The sequence below is a fragment of the Motacilla alba genome, chromosome 1A (assembly GCF_015832195.1).
Source record: "Motacilla alba alba isolate MOTALB_02 chromosome 1A, Motacilla_alba_V1.0_pri, whole genome shotgun sequence".
In the NCBI taxonomy this organism is placed as follows: Eukaryota; Metazoa; Chordata; class Aves; order Passeriformes; family Motacillidae; genus Motacilla; species Motacilla alba.
In genome coordinates, this window is record NC_052031.1 from 67,633,885 (window position 1) to 67,650,676 (window position 16,792).

The 16,792-nt window shown below is 49.6% G+C and overlaps 1 long non-coding RNA gene across 1 annotated transcript in view; it reads left to right on the forward strand.

Annotated features, from left to right (window-relative positions):
• Positions 1-15,277, forward strand: part of LOC119708047 — a 28,879-nt gene extending 13,602 nt beyond the window's left edge. Inside the window, exons 3-4 of the long non-coding RNA XR_005258946.1 lie at positions 6,533-6,661; positions 15,144-15,277. This is a non-coding gene — a long non-coding RNA (uncharacterized LOC119708047). The remainder of the gene's footprint in view (positions 1-6,532; positions 6,662-15,143) is intronic.
• The last annotated feature ends 1,515 nt before the right edge of the window (positions 15,278-16,792 follow it).

Sequence of the window (16,792 nt, forward strand, 5' to 3'; positions counted from 1 at the left end):
CTGAGGGGGGTTAAAATGCTGTGTGAGGGATCTCAAACAGCTTACAGCCAGGCAGGGGTCTTGGGAATGCCTGCCAGAGGGCCTCAGAGGTTTGTAGTGGTTCATCCTTTCAAATCACATTTGAAAAACAAAACCAAAGTCCAATGCTCATACACTTCTTTGATGGAACTTTCCCACATAAACAATTGCAGACATTGCAAGGAGAGCTTTGTACAGATGTTGCAGGGGTTGGACTAGGAAATAAGCAGGTGTTTGAGAGGCTTTGCTCTCTATTGGAACATGGTGCATGCTCTGAAAATAAAAAATCCTGGTGAAATGGGACCACAGCTGCTTTTAGGTGGGATCTATGTGGACATGAAAGGTGGAAAGAGGCAGAAGAGGACAACCAGGAGGATTGGGTTTATCTAGTGCCTGCAGGCAGCCAAAACCCTGGCTTCAGACTTCCATGGGAACTGAGGCAGGGTAGAGGAAGGCTTGGCCTGTCTCAAGGACTAACAAGGAATGTTACAGTTGTCATTTCCACACCAACCCATCTCTCAGCTTCTTTGCATTCTTCCTGAGAACCAAGTAGCCTGTTTGGAGGTTTTGCAATAGTTCTGTGTCTGTCCACAGGAGCATGATTGCAGTTCCTGTCCAGTCTTGTGTGGCCCCTGGAATGGTCTTCAGCTCCCTGGCTCTGGTCCCACGTGCTGTTTAGCCAGGCATGGCTCCTTCATCAAACAGCCCAGCTCTTCCTTGGTTTCTGGGGTGGTTCCTAGCAGTGTTCCAAAGCCCCTGTCCTGGGTGTGTCTGTGCAAGCTGCAGTCGTGCCCCCTCTCTATACCCAGCTGCACCTCAGAGGCATCTGAAGCTTTAAATAGCTGGTGGCCAGCACCGAGTGCTCGCAGCCAGTTCCCCCTGCCTCAGTTTCAGTTCCACGTGTGAACCGCTTTCCTTCAAGCCTTTTGAGCCTCTTCAAGGTGACAGGTACCATTCCCGGAGTGTTTCCCCAGCTCTCCCTCCTGCCTCTCCCCTGCTGTGGCCACAGGCTCCCACCAGCCTGCTCCTGGCAGCAGCAGCAGCCCTGCACAGGGAGCCTGGGGGTGCAGCAGGGGGCAAGGACCACAGAGGCAGCAGCAGCAACAGGCTTGCAGATGTGTGGTTCTCACTTCATCTTTCAGCTCAGGTCCTGCAGAGTCCCTCCTGCTGCCGTGGAGGGTCAGCTTGCAGCGTGCCCCTGCAGCTCCCAGCCCCAGTTAAAGCCTGGCAGCGTGCAGGTGACAGCAAAAGCCACAGTGCTGAATCCAGCAGAGGCAAGACCTAGGGGTGCTGCAGACCTGGCTGTGTTTTCTGTGGGGGACACCCATTTTTTGTGTGTGCCAAATGCAAACCAAGGAGCATTTCTGAGAGCACAGAGGGTGGGGCTGCCTTTTAGCTTCCTAGCCTCTCTGAACATGTTGTAATCTAAGCTGCTTTCTGGAAATATCACTGTAAGGCCGGGAAGGGAAGACCGGAGCTGGGAAATGTGTTCCTAGCTCACCAGTTAGCTATTCTTTCTGTGCCAGCTGCCTCATTTGTGAAATGGAACCAATTCCCTGCCTAGCTGTGATGGTTATTTGCTGCTGGTGCAATAGCCATGGTCCCTGGGCCAGCAGCTGCTGTAAAGAAAGTGTGCCTAAGAGACAAAGTCTAGTTTGGAGAGGGAAACCATGAGTGGGACAAGGGGCAGGAAAACAGCCAGAGGTGGCAGGTGCACAGGGGAGTGAGGGCAGGCTGTGGAGAGTCCCTGCCTCTGCTGGGCCTGGGTGAGACCACAGTGCCAGTCCCTGCTCTGAAGCAGTCCCTGCCTCTGGTTCATGCCTGCAAAATGCTAAGAACATGTAACAGTGCTAAGTGCTATAAATTATTACTAAGAATAGACTGTCCTGGGATGTCTGGGATCATTAAAACCTCCCCACTGGACTGCTATATTACCCCTGCTTTGGTCTGGCTGGGCACAGGTTGGTATTTTTATTTCTTTCCACCCCACTTTGTGCCCGGCCAGGCAAAAACATGGACCATTCCCGAGCCCTGCAGCACAGAGAATGCTGGTGTGCCCTGGGTCTTGCTGGCAGCATTGCTCCCTAGTCTACAGCCAAGCTCTGCTGGCCCTCAAGGTGCCCCATGCCCCTTCAAAAACCATCCCCTTTGCTGCCTGACCATGTCTCAGTGCATCTGTCCTTCCACTCCTGCTCAGCCACATCCGTAACTATCCAATGATTTAAAGTGAATCAGACACTTGAGATGCCACGGGAGCTGCTGATGGAGAGAGCCAGGGAAAGGGCTAAATTCCCAGGTTAATGATGAATCACTCTGGGAGTGGAGTCATTGATTTGTAATCATCGCCTGGCTCCCAAATATAATAGCCATGAATTCCTCTGACCAGCAACCGAGACAAGGTGCTTTGGGCTATTCCCAGCACACCTGCAAAAGTTCAAATCTTGCTCACAATAGCAGGGCTCAGAGCTCCAGCAGCCACACAGCTCCATCAGCATTTGCCCTCTAACAAGGGGGGCTCAGCAGTCAGCACACACACACCTGGCTGTCACTGCTGCTGCTGGAGCTCAGCATGCAAACAGATCAGTGAAACTGCATCATTCCCTTCCAGCCCTCCACACGCGCCCACCTCAATTCCCTGCTGCTGCCACCCCACCCTGGAGGTCTGGGAAGGGGAAGCACAAAACCAAGGGAGCCGGTGTGTATTAACACCCCGCTGCTTTGGGGGCAAACAGCCTGCCAAGGGCTCCCAGGGCACGAGCTGAGAGCCTTGGGTATTTGGGAAAGGGGCTCAGTGCCATCCAAGGCAGGTCCCAAGCCATCACCCAGCTTTCTGTGCAAAGAGTCCCAGAGCCTCCAGTTTATTATTTGTGTTCTTGCATTGTCTTCCTCTCCTACCCACAGGGACAAAAACGAGAGCAGACTAGGCGACCAAAACATCCTGGATTAGCAAGTGAACTTGACTGTCTCTCTGGGGGATGGCTTTAGGGAGGGTGGAAGCCCAGTGCTACCATGGGAAGTGTTTTCTTGCTTTTTGTGTTAGTCACGTCAGGTTTCCTGCCTGACCTTTGGTGTCTGTCCATCCCTAGGCTGTGCTGGGGGATGGATACAGAGGGGTTAGTGTGCTTTTGGAGGGATTTGCCCTAGCACAAAAGCAGGCAAAATTCCTGTTCCTAGGAGCTATATTCCGTATAAACATCCTCCCCACTCCCAGCCTCCTACTCCACTCACCTGACTTCCCCAGACAGAACCAAAAGCCAACCACACCTCTGTCCTAATCCCTCCACCTCTGTCCCTGGGGTCCATCACACCTTGACACAGAGGATCTGAGTTCATCTGTGGTCACTCTGCAGCTGTGAGCATCCCCATGACCTCTGCCAGGACATCCTGTGTCTGCATGTCAGCCACCCTCTCATCTCCCTGCCTCTCCATCTCTCTGTGTCTGCGTCACCCACGCGGCTCCACCATCACACACGCTTCAGGCCCAGTCAGTAAAAAGGGCAAGGCCTTGCAGTGACACTGCACCATGTTTCTCTCTCTCTCTGACCCCAGCCTCTCATGGAAGTCTCACCAGAAGAGACATTCTACACTGCATCCCAGAGCTATGGGCTATGGCTCTGTCTTATACTCTAAGGCTCCAGAAATGTTTTGGAAGAGAGGATAGCAAGGGCTGGGGAGCACATCAGCAGATGCACCCAACCTTCAGCTGCTCAGGAGTCACCCCATTTTGTGCTATTTCTTTTCCTCCTGTGCATGGGACAAGCAAGTCAGCATTTAGAATGGGTTTATACTAAAAAATTAACAGTAGTGAGGAGCATTTGGGTTAAAACACGACTGGCCAAGAGTGCCTGTGTTGTAGCCAAGCTTCATCCTGCCTAGGCAAACATCCAAACTTTATTAAAGCCTTGAGATGTCAAAACAAGGCTTCTGCACGGTTCCCTTTAGAGGTACCTCCTTTTACCATGCTGCAAATGCAGACACTGGCTTCCAGCCAGTCAGCACTAGCAGCCCTGCCAGCAGAACCTCATTCCCCCAAGCTCCTTAGGCAGGGCTGTGCTCTGCAGGGATTTGTGTTGCTCTCAGCTGTGGCAACACCTGAGCAACAGAGTTTAAAGCAAGGTGAAGGGTGCTCATCCCAGCACCAGCACACCCTGAACAGCAGAGCCCAGCCACTTGTGGTGGTTACAGACAAATCTCAGGGCATTTCTGGCATGCCTAGACTTGTTCATCCTGTTCTTCAGAGGCATTTCAGCCCAGCCCAACACACTCCTGTCCCCTGGCACCTCCCAGCCTTACCCTGTACGTAGTGATAGGTACAGTCTTACCTTTGGCTAAATCCCTGCATCTCCCCGAGAGATGCTCTTCCCCTGAAGCACTGCAGCACTGTCTGCCTCACCACAGCAAGCAGCCAAGTCCCCAGGGCACCCACCCTGACAGGGGACAATGGCATGGAGCACATAGCCAGGGCCACTTTTACAAGGCCTTCAGCAGCAAGCTGCAATGAGATCACTGAACTCACAAAATTCAGGCACAGACAGAGACTTTAGGGAGGCTTCTGGGGGTCTTTTACCCAAAGAGCCCTTGTCATTTGGTAGCCATGAGAATGCAACTACTTTTCAGCCCACCCTAGGAACAAAGAGGTCAAGTCCACCTTCTTTTAGTGTTGGTGAGCAAGCCTTGTCTCTTGAAGCTCACTGCCAGCTCTGAGAGTGGCTCTGCGCTGCTGCAAGGCTCTCGTGGAACCTGAGCTGTGGGAGCCAGCTCAGCTGCAGGGCACAGCCCACCCTGGCACCCCAGCCCACACCTGGCACAGCCCCTCCAGAGTGGCACGCTGGGGAGCCATTGTTTACAGAATTCACTGAATGACCAGGTTGAAAGAGACCTCAAAGGTTATTGAGTCCAACCCCTGCCCTAACACCTCAACTGAACCCTGGCACCCAGTGCCACATCCAGGCTTTGTTAAACACACCCGGGGATGGTGACTGCACCACCTCCCCGGGCAGCCATTCCAGAACTTTATCACTCTTTCCATGAAAAACTTTTTCCTAATATCCAATCTGTATTTCCCTTAGCGCAACTTGAAGCTGTGTCCTCCGGTTCTGTCAGTGCTGCCTGGAGAAAGAGACCAACCCCACCTGACTACAAACACTTTTCAGGGAGCTGTAGGGAGTGATAAAGTCACCTCTGAGTCTCCTTTTCTCCAGGCTCACCATCTGCCTGAAATTCCCCTTTCCCATGGCCTCCTTCAGTTTCAGATCTTGGTATGTGGCACGTGGGTGCAGGAATGCTGCTGCCCGTTCCTGCTTCGAATTATAACATGGGAGAGCTTCTTCCTTTCTGTTCTGCCTGACCAATATGTCCTCTGCAGCCACAGGGTGACTGTTTCCAGCTCTGGTTTCACTCTGCTGGTGACAACCCAGGCAAAATTACAGGCACCATCAGTGATGCAGGCATCAATCAGGGTGTCACCTGCAAGGTTCCGTGGAGGAAGGTGAGCCTGGGGCTGGGGGTGGCAGAAGGCAGGCGTGGGGCAGTGGCCAAAGTGGCAGAGGTGCAGGCACACAGTACCCAAGCAAGAAGAGCAGAGCAGATCTGGGGATGGTAATCAGGTTCAGCCACGGCCCAGGGGCTGCCAGGCCAGTCCACAGTGACGAGACAGATCCGAGGGCAGCTCAGGGACTGAAGTCCACAGGCCAAGGTCCACCCAAACAGGGTGCATGGCACAGCTCTAGGTGCAAGGCAGCCCAGCTGGGCAGCAAGGGCAAGAGCCTCAGCCAGTGAGCAGCCTGACAGGCCCTCACCAGGGCTTTTTGCAGAGCTTTCTTGCACAGCTCTCTTGGACATCAGGCACTTGTGTGATCATCTAAGCCAGCCCTGAACCCAGGCAGTCAAACTCCCAGGGGATGATCTCAGAGCCCTGGCACAGCTACCATGCTGTGTGAGCCTTCTGAAGGCAGGTGGGGATGCAAGGCATGAATATAATCTGCTGCCAACCCCAGGCTGAAGCACCACAGCTCCTCAGATGCTGATGGTAACAGCAGTGGGCATTTTAAAGGGAAAGGTCTTTACCAGGCAACCCTCTGCCTTCTGCAGCAGTGAATATCTCCACTTTTATAATGATATAATTTCTCCACTTTTATAATGATGTAATTATAATGATATCATTATAATATTATATATCATAATGATAATTACATTGAAAGAATGTGGAAATTTGCTGTTAAGAAAGGGAGCAAATAGTGACATTGTAAACTGCTTAAAAATAACTGTTTTGACAAACTTTTGAAACTGAGCTGGGGACAGAAATCAGTGCAGTGCACAGGAGGGATCATTGTCTCAGGGATAACATGTGTGTACACAGACCTTCTTAAGCTAAAACAATATTCACATTTTCACTCTGGAGAGGGAGAACTATCAGCCAAACCAAGCTTCTAACTGAGCAGTGGTTCTGGTATCTTCTGTTTGTTCACCCTGCTAAGAGTTGACCTGAACCAGATCCTGTCTGCATCTCTTTCAGGTGTTCAAAATCCACTTCTGGGAGACAGCAGGAAAGATGAAACACTCGGCATCCTCACCAGTCCCTGAGGAGGAGAGATGGCTAGCAGCCACCAGCACCCTTTCTGGACCAAGATGACGATGTACCAAGGTACAAAAGTGTGCTAGGTTCACACTTTAGCCTAAATAGCTGTAATTCCCAGCACGGGATGGGGGGCAAAGGCAATTCACTGGCTCTCCAGCAGCCTGGCACCTTCTTGGTCCACAGTGGAAATTAATCACTGAACTCAGGGAAGCACACCTTAAATGAAAAAAAAAACAAACCCCACCAACTTTGCTGAGGCACCACCTTAAATGGAAAAATCAAACACCACAACTATGCACGTCCAGCCTGTTGAAATGACACTGTAATTAAAACTTAATGAAAAGCACCATTTATCAATGAGCTTTATTAACCTTGTCTAAAACCATTTGGACAAATTAAAACTCCTCTTGGTCTTTTCCTGCCACGCTAAAAGCAGCGAGTCAGGAAACAAATCAATAATGCTGGCCACATTGGTTCTTTGTTCAGGGCAGAAGAAAGCTTTGCTGCTGGAAAGCTTCAGCTGGCATGGCTTCAGCCACTGGGATGCTGCTCCTGGCCTCTGCCAGGGCCCCTGCTGGCAAGCCCCAAAAGAGATTGCCAGGGTACTTACATGGGCACATAAAGAATGCTCCCAAAAGCGCTACCGGGGACCAGCTGTCCCGCTCCAGGGGACACTTCCAGGTTATTTGCATGAGCAGATCTCAATCCATGCCCCAGAGAGCACTGCCAAGGCCCCTGCTGGCACACAGCAGGGGCTGCTGCCAGGGTACTCACCCCAGCACAAGGGCTGTCACACATCCTGTGTGTGCCCCTTGCAGGGTGCTTCGTGGCACTACCCCTCCCGGGATCAGAACCACACAGGGCCCTGCATCCCTGCTGGATCCCTTTCTGCTGTTCCTGTGCTGGCCACAGCTCTGTAAAGCAGAAGGACTGCCAGACCTTGAGCTCTTCCCTTCCCTCCCCTCACCCAGCTGTGTCTGTCCCTCTCCAGCCACACGACAGCTGAGCAGCTCAGCACTGTGCCACCTGCTCCCCAGGTCCAATATATCCCCCTGCAAATCCCAGGCACAGCCACCCCAGGGATGCTCAGAGCTTTGTCTCTAGCTCTTTGCCCTCCTCCTGCAAGGCTCCAGCCCCACAGCAGCCACAGGGCCACTCAAGCTGTGTGCAGTGGCCAGGAAAGAGGTGGAAACCTTGGAAGGAGCTAAATACACCTGGCTGAGGCAGGCTCACACGTGTTGTTTGGCTTGCTTAGGCTGCAACCTTTGTGCTTGCCCTGAGGTCCTGCTGTGGCTGGGGGCTGCTCTTCTCCCCTTTCACTCCTCTGTGTGGCATTCACATTCTCTGAAAAATCCCTTCGCCCAGGATTTTTCTCCTGGGAAGCTGAGAAGCCTCAGAGAAAAAGGAAAACAATTCTTATCTCATTTGCTTCTCCTGTGTTGGGCTCATGTGGAACGTGTGTGGAGATTGTTTACCCACAGGTCATTGTTGCATTGGTTTCATGTGAATTATTTTGACTCTTTGGCCAGTCAGTGCCAAGCTGTGTTGAGACTCTGGAGAGAGTCACGAGTTTTCATTATGATCTTTTTAGCATTCTGTAAGTATCTTTTCTGTATTCTTTAGTATAGTTTAGTTTAGTATAGTTTAATATAATATCGTATCATAAAATAATAAATTAGCCTTCTGAGAACATGGAGTCAGATTCATCAATCCTGCCCTTATCAAGGCAGGATACAATACCTCTGCTGTGCTTGGCAGCCCTTGCCACAGGACTTTACTTGTGTGGAAACCACTGAGAGCATGGATGTGGTGGGGTAACTCCAGTGGGTCTCACACAATCAAGCAGACACCAGGCTGGGCCCTTTTTGGGTGCTGACAAACCCTTAGTCTCCGTTCCAGCCCAGGGGAATTGTGTCACTGGGCCAGCAGCCCTTCAGCAAATGTACACACTGCAGGGGTGCTCAAACAGGTAAAGCACTTTTAGAGAGAAAACATTCAGGAGCTTTCTCTGTGGAAGTGCCACTGCTGCAACAGAGCCAGTGAAATCAACCTCTGGGAGAAATTAATAAGGAGAAGGTTTGCCTTTCTGCTTCCCACCTAAGTAGTTTAGCTGTGGAACTCGCTGCCCCAAGACATTCGTTTAAGGCAAAGAATTTTTTTGCACCTTTTCATAAGTGCCCAACACAAGCCCTTAAGGGGGTCAGGACTCGGGGGACACCACCCCTCCAGCATTGCATTGTCCTTAGGAGTGGTCAGGATTACAGTGATTTGATGCTCAGCAGTTCAAATAAAACAGAAAAACTGATTTGTGTTAGATAAGACTAACTCTTGCTCTCCTCTAGATCTTTGTTTTTTGCCAGGGATCAGCATCATGGGCAGGGACACAAAAATCTTCAGTAGGTACGAGCAGGAGAACATCCCTGCCGATGAAACACTTCCCAAACTCCCCAGGGAAAGGTTGAATTCAGCTTTGGCAAGCAGAGCTTACATCACTAGCAGCCTTTGTTACTTTAATTATAGCTTTTAATATTGCCTATAAAAATGTTTGAGACCTGCTGAACTCTTTTCTGAATCCTGCTGAGACCCCTGGGCTCCATCACACGTGGCAGAAGCACATTCCATAGGTAAATGTGCACAGTGTGAAAAGGGATTGCCTCCAATTGCCCTCATATGATTTCTAACGTAATTGAATATCTCTGGTTTCCACACAATGAAACACAGAGATGAGTTCCCAGCGAATCTTTTTGAGCTGCTCATTCTTTCATGGAGTTTTATCAAGCTGCAACCACAATGACTTTTACCCAACTCTGTCTGGGGACTCTGCTTTTGTTTTTACTGTGGGGTTCTGCTTCCTATTTGCATTCAGAATTATAAGTAAGTACTCTGTCTAGTTGCATTCAGAATTATAAGTACTCTGTCTAGTGTCAAAAGTGAGTTCTTCTGCTCTTACCTTTCCTGCACTTTGGGTTTGTCCAGTTTTATTGCAATAGCAACACCAGTGCAGGAGATTGATCTGAAGTGCTAGCGAGCAAAATTTGCCATGCTGATAAGTGCATATGAAGAAAAAAACCCCACTAAAGCCCCAGGCCTCCTGTTTAATTTGCAGGGTTGCAGAACATAAAAATCCCTCCCTGTTTAATAAATTGAGCCAACGTAGTCCAGAGCAACTAAGAGACAGATGTGGAACCCTATGATGCCAGCACTACAGACTGGCTTTTCAAGCTGGAACAATACTTTAAAATGAACAATTCATTACTCAGATCTGTGAAAAGCAAATGAAGCTCAGCCTTTCCTAACCTTGACATTTTCCAGACTACTGGCCAAATCCATGGGTAGAACATTTCATGTTGGTAAAATAGAGGAAATAAGGCAAGAACTGTTTTTCTGCTGTCAGTCATGGTTTAAAATATAATAGGATAAAAGCTTTATTTTATTTTAAGTGCTGGAGTCACCAAAGGAAGCAAATGCACATCTTGATTTTATACAGAACTTGCTCTGTAGGATGGCATTGTCTTTAAAGGTAGTTGAGCTTCCTGCTTTCTCCCTCTATTTGAGGTGGGTTTTTTAAAAACAGTAGTTTCAAGGAATTTGTTTGCGCTAATTCACTCTTCACAAACATTAAAGCCTTTCATTTATCTCTGAGATCCTTTGTCAAAGTTCTGTGGCTGTGAAGAGCATCAGAGCTTGCTCCTAACAGGAGAAAAGGTGTGCTGTTGTCTTGTCTGTGTGTCTCTGCAGGAAATGAGCCCAGGAGTTGAACTGTGGCCTGGGTCAGTGTTGGGTGTTCTCTTGAGTGCAAGGCTTCTCCATTAAAGATGTTCCTCTTTCTTCTAACATGGTTTGTTAGCTTTCTCAAAGGAGACCTAAGGGTGTGACTTAACCTTGCAGAAAGAAGGAAACCTCAAATTCAGGTTGTTCTCCCATTCTGAACTTACAGCAAATCTTTGCAGAGGGTTCAGTATTCTTGCTCAATCAATACAGAACCGCTGTAGTGTGTGTGGAAAATAGGGAAAGCCTGGCTGTGTGTGTATTTCCACGTCTGGGGTCACCATTTATTACCGTGGGTCTTCTGGGCAGTCTGGACTTGGTGAAGGGAAGGAGAGATCTTGACTCCATTTCAGAAGGCTGGTTTATTATATTATGATATATATTACATTAAAAAAGACCACACTATAACTATACTACAAAGAACAGAGAGAAAAGAATCATCGGAAGGTGAGTCAGGAATAGAAAGGAATGAATAACAAAGTTCTGTGACTCCCAGAGAGTCCGAGAGCTGCTGCCTCCTGGATTGGTCACCAAGTAGAAACATCCCACACTGACCAATGGAGGAAGCACCTGCTGCATTCCACAGCAGCAGATAACAAATTGTTTACACTTGAAGCTGAGGCCTTCTCAGCTTCTCAGGAGAAGAAAATCCTAGCAAAAGGATTTTCATAAAATATCACAACCACATGTGTGAGAGTTCCTTGCTTTATGGAAAAGACATTTGCTTAATGACATCTCGCATGGAAGTAAAACACAACAGCAACCTACATGATTTCCATCATTTCAGTCCAAAGGAGCACAAAATCCCCTTCTTCCCTCCCCACCTTTCTTAGGATGTGGGACAAAATCCTTGTTGATACACAATGGAAAATTGGTCCTTATGGCAGGTGGCTGCTAAGGACTCTGGGGTTGCTGCCTCTGGCCCTCTGATTGGGGTCCCCTGGGATGGAATGTAAGGCTCCCCATGTCCCAGCCTGGCCCCAACACCCTCCCTGACCCCTCAAGGGATGGAAAAAGGTTTGGGGGGCAGGGGGTGGCTGATGGCTGCTGGGGTTGGCAATGCCCTGGGCTGGAAGTTTTGGCCAGTTCCCAGAGCGGGGCTGTGGATGGCAGTGAGACTTGGGGGAATGAGGGCTGTGGAGGGTGATCAGCAGGACAGAACTCCTCTGCTCTAAGGAGCGACTGAATTGGGATTATTCAGCCTGGAGAAGGCTCTAGGGAGAAGATATTGTGGCCTTTTAGTACTGAAATAGGTTTTTATAAGAAAGATAAAGACACATTTTTTAGTGGGGTATGTTGTGATAGGACAAGCAGCACTGGTTTTAAACTAAGAGAGACAAGATTTAGACTAGATAATAAGGAGCAAATTTTTTTTTTATGGTGAGGGTGGTGAAACACTGGAACAGGTTGCACATAGAAGTTGTTGATTCCCCATCCCGGGAAACATTCAGGGCCAGACTGGATTGGGCTCTGAGCAATATGCTGAAGGTCTCCCTTCCCACCGCAGGGCAGCTGGAGCTAAATAACCTTTAAAGGCTCCTCCCAACACAAACCTTTCTGTGGCTCTGTGACCCATGCGTGCACATGCACACTCCCCCTTCAGAGGGCTGGCTGGTAGAGAATGCCTTTCTGACGTGACTGATCTCTGCTGAATGACACCACAGAGTCCCAGAGCATGAGGCATCTCTATTTTAATGACTAAAACTGGCCATGGGAAAGGCTTTATGGCTCTGAGTGTTCTCTTTTCTGATGCAGTCCCCAAAGACACAGACCAGAGGAAGACTGAGTGAAAGCAAAGTGCAACAATTAGTAAGTTCATTCACCAGAAGGCCATCTGCGTGTCCTATTGCAATTGCTGCTCCTCTTAGCCACTGCAGGCTGTCTGGGCTGCCAGGGTCTGCTCACTGGCATAGCTTAACATCCTGTTTGCTGTGTGCTTTGTCCCTGTCCTCCCCAGTTCTGCCTGTTACGTGACAGTTTCTGCCAAACTGTAAGTGCATCAGCCACTTTTCAAAGGATTGCTTCCCCATTGGGCAGGGTCTCTTCAGACAGGACGATGGAGACCACGAGCCTCTCAGTTCCAGAGAGATTTTGCCCCTCTCCAGTTAGTGGTATTCCCTGAGCCCTGCTGATGAAAGACACAGATGTGTCTGCAGAGGAGGAGCTCTCAGTGCCTGCCTCGTTCCCCAGAGTCCTCTTCAGCCAGTTTGATGTCTAAGTGGAAGGGAAGAAAATAAGCTGACAGTGGGGTTACCACCCAGATGATTCTCTGAATTGATTAGCTGCTTTTTCGCAGGTCTCAGAGCCACACAAACAGCCACCCTTGGATCTCCACAGCTAAGTAATGACCTGGGCTGGGAGAGCCCTAGAGAAAGACCAGCCATAATGATGTGCTGCTTCCTGTGAAAGAAACAAAGAAAAAGCCAGGGGAAAACAACATGAAGGGAGCTAAATAACAGCTAGAAAGAGGCAAGGGAAATGCAGCTTGCAAGAGTGAGGTGAAAAAGAAACACCTTTCAGCAGCAGCTGAAATTTGTAGGTGAAGGGCTGGGCAGGCAAGGAAAAGACAGCTCAGACCACAACTTTTTGAGGTCAAGCCTGTGAGCACAGGGCAGGCTCCTCAGCAGCTGAAGGCCTTCTTTGGGTGTGTTATGATAGAGGTGATGTTGTAATAAAACCCAGATCCCTTTGAGCTGTCACGTTCTGGCCAGCCCACTGCCACACGTGGGACAGCCAGGAGCAGCCTTAGAGCTCTGGCCATTATCTCCCTGACAAGCATCACCCCTGCTCCTGCACCCCAAAGCTTCCCTGACAAGCACCACTCCCTAACCTGCACCCCAAACCTTCCCTGACAAGAATCACTCCCTAACCTGCACCCCAGACCTTCCTGACAAGCATCACCCCTGCTCCTGCACCCCAAACCTTGCTGACAAGCAGCACCCCTGCCCTGGGCTGCTGCACCCCAAACCTTCCCTGACAAGTATCACCCCTGCTCCTGCACCCCAAAGCTTCCTGACAAGCATCACCCCTGCCCTGGGCTCCTGCACCCCAAAGCTTCCCGAGCGGGCGATTCCAGCCCTGCCGGGCATGGTCCATGATGCAGAACCTCCCACCAGCTCTGCCCTCCATTCCCAGTCTCTGCCCTGCTGTTGCAGGGTGGGAACACCATGCAGCAGCGCTGGCTCTCGGTTATCAGTCCGTCCGTCTGTCTGTCCGTCTGTCTGTCGGCGGTCTTGCACCCCAATGGCAAAAACCTCTGGGATGTGCAGACGGGAGGGCCAGAGCAGGGCAGGAGTGCCCAGCCCAGCAGCTGTATTTGCCCAGTTTCCCCCAACATTCCTGCTGAGGAAGGCTCTCCTTCAGCATCCTCGGGCAGCACCACTGAGAGGAAGATGCGTCGCAGGTGGGGAGGGAGGGTGAAGCCCCTGCAGAACACTTTGGGGTCCATAAGGGTCTCACAGAATGCCCCTGGGCAGAGTGCAGGCTGTGCTACACTCTGCTGAGGTCCGTGAGTTGTGCAAGTGGGGAGGCTTAGGCTGGCCTTTGAAGGATTTAGATCACACATTGGAAATCTGTCTTTGAAAGGGAACAAATGGTCCAGCCTTCCTTATCCTTTACTCCTGCCTCCTTCTCATACCACAGAATAATGCAGATTAGAAGAGTGCTCTGGAGCCTCCTCCCTCTGCTCTTTCCCATCTGTGCTGTGCTATCCTGCCAGAGGTTTTTAACTTGACCACAAGGAAAAAAAAAAACAAAAAAAAAAAACCCCTCAAAAAACCAACCAAAAAACAAACAAACAACAAACAAAAAACACCAAAAAACCCCAAAGCTAGAAATAAACCCCACAGCCTCGATATTTCCTCTGCAATATTTCCCAGCCCAGAGCTGCAGCCTGCTGCTCTCAGTGCCTCTAATTAGCTAAGCAAGGCAGGCACTCATCAGCCCCACCTGGGTCACTCTGCAACTGGGAAAGGGAGCCTTGACCCCCCCACAGCTCCAGAATAAAGAGGAGAGAGGTGGATTTGTGCCCTGTGCCAGCCCCTCCTGGCAGCCTGGCCCTGGGTGCCTTTGGGTGGTGGCGGTGGCGGTGCTGGCGGGGATGTCCTGCAGGGAGGCTGGGTGTGCTGACACCGCTCCTCTGCAGAGATTGGAGGTGCTATCAGCTCAGATTTGGAGAGGCACTTCGGGAGGGGCAGATGTTTGTTAGAACACTGCAGTTTTAGCTGTTCTCGTGCTGTGAGTGCCTTGCTGGTGGTGGCTCTGAGGGCAGATCTCTGTGGGGAGAGAGGGAGACTCTGGCACGGTGGGTATGACTGCAGTGATGGAGTTTGGCTTGATGCTGATCTGCTGTTTCACAGCCACAGCTTCAGGAACAGCTAAGCAAATCCATCTGCCAGCTTAATTTTAAAAATTAGATGTGGGGTTTTTTTTTTTGGTTTTTTTTTTGTTTGTTTGTTTTTTTTTTTCTGAAGTTATGGCATAAGGCATAAGTGAACACCAGAACTATTCCCTGAGCTATCACACAACTATTTCTGTCCTTCTAGATCAAGGTTTTTTCTCAGATCAGCTGTTTTATTCAGCTGTGGTTGTGCATCAAAGCCCAGTGTAGAGCCCAAGGTGATGGGTAAAACACATACATGTGGGACAAATCCATCAGTCTCAGGCAGTTTGTAGACTTTAAGTAAAAGCAGTTACAGGCTGGATTCACCCAAAATGGGCAGCTGGAATAAGTTTTAGAACAGAAATAAGTGTTTGGTTCCTTGTTTATTACTATTTTCAGGAAATTGGTGCTAAACCATAAAAGGCACCTGACTAGGAAAGGGCAGGAGAAGGATGGGAATATCTGCTCTGCCTGGAGTGGTGAAGAACACTGGTAAGTCCTCAAAAGAAAATCTGCCTCTGTCCTTCCCCCTCTGTTACAAACAAGCAGCACAGGGCACAGCAGCTGCAGCAGCCAACAGCAGGGAAAGGATGGGGGCTACCGAAAATACTTCTTGGCTCTGACCAGATCTTGGGACTCTGACTAAATCTTGGGACCTTCCTCTGTGTGCCCCACCCCAGAGGTGGGAGGAATTTGGTGCTGAGAAGGCCAGTGGTGGAGGCTGGCATGAAGGACACTTCTGTCAGAACTGGGATTTTGGGGCAGAATGATCACTGATACTAACAGCACTAAAAAACCCCCAAAGGATACTATTTTTGCTAGCTCTTTCCCTCCTGTATTTTTTTTTTCTCAGCTGGATCAAATGAATTAGTTTGGCCGGTTTCTCTTTTATTTCAAGTCGTCTTTGCTTTTCTTTCTGTTTGTTAATCTTCCCCAGAATGGTCTTCAAAGTTGGGGTTGGGAAGGCTGCAGGGGAATTTTGGTTGTCTGGTTGGTTCATAATTAATATCACTGTTGTAATGGTATCTGAATGTTTTGCTAAATGAGTTTTTGCTTTGTTTTGCTTTCAACTGGATTGCTGTGATGCTGCTTCAGACAAATGGTAGCCCTCTCTCATGGGAAAGAAAAATCAGTTGAACAAAGTACTTGGTCTGGAAAAATGAGGGTGGAGTTGTGATGGCTGTTCAGAGACTCTGCATCAGACTGATAAATCTGCACCATCAGACTGATAAATCTGCACCATCAGACTGATAAATCTGCACCAAACTGATAAATCCTGCACCATAAATCTCCCACCCGAGGTGGGTGAGAGCACTTCTCTGCCACATCTCTCACTGTGCCCAAACACCACCAAGGAGATTTTAACCACCAGGACTGGCTAAAATCTATGTACAACATTGCCTCTTAGAAGATAGGATCCCTGAAAACTCCATCCCCTTCCCTCCCCAAGTGCACATTTTCCCTGTGGAAACTGAGCTTTCCCCCCATAGACTCTAGGTGAGGTTGCACATTTTGTGCCACTGGTAGGAGCACAAACACCAGCTGGGTGTTGGTGGTGGCAAGAGGTGATGGGAGGATTTGCTGTTTGCCTGATGTGCTGGTTCTCTGATTGTAGTCTCTTGGCCTCCTCAGGCTCAGCTGGATTTGATCATATTTTCAGGACGGGATGAATTATGCTTTATTGCTTGTTCACATAACAGACCAGTATCATTTAGGTTGGAAAAGACCTTTATGATCATCATGCCCAAGCATTACCCAGCGCTGCCAAGCCGTGTCCCCAGTGCCACATCGACACGTCTTGAATATCTCCAGCGCTGGTGACACAGCCACTTCCCTGGGCAGCCTGTTCCAGTGCTTGACAAACCTTTTGGTGAAGAAATTTTTCCTCATATCCAATCTAAACCTCTTGAGGTACGACTTGAGGCCATTTCCTCTTGTTACATAGTTTGTTACCTGGTAAAAGAGACCAACACTCACCTTGCTACAACTTCCTTTCTGCTACTTGTGGAGGGTGAGAAGGTCCCCACTGAGTCTCCTTTTCTCCAGGC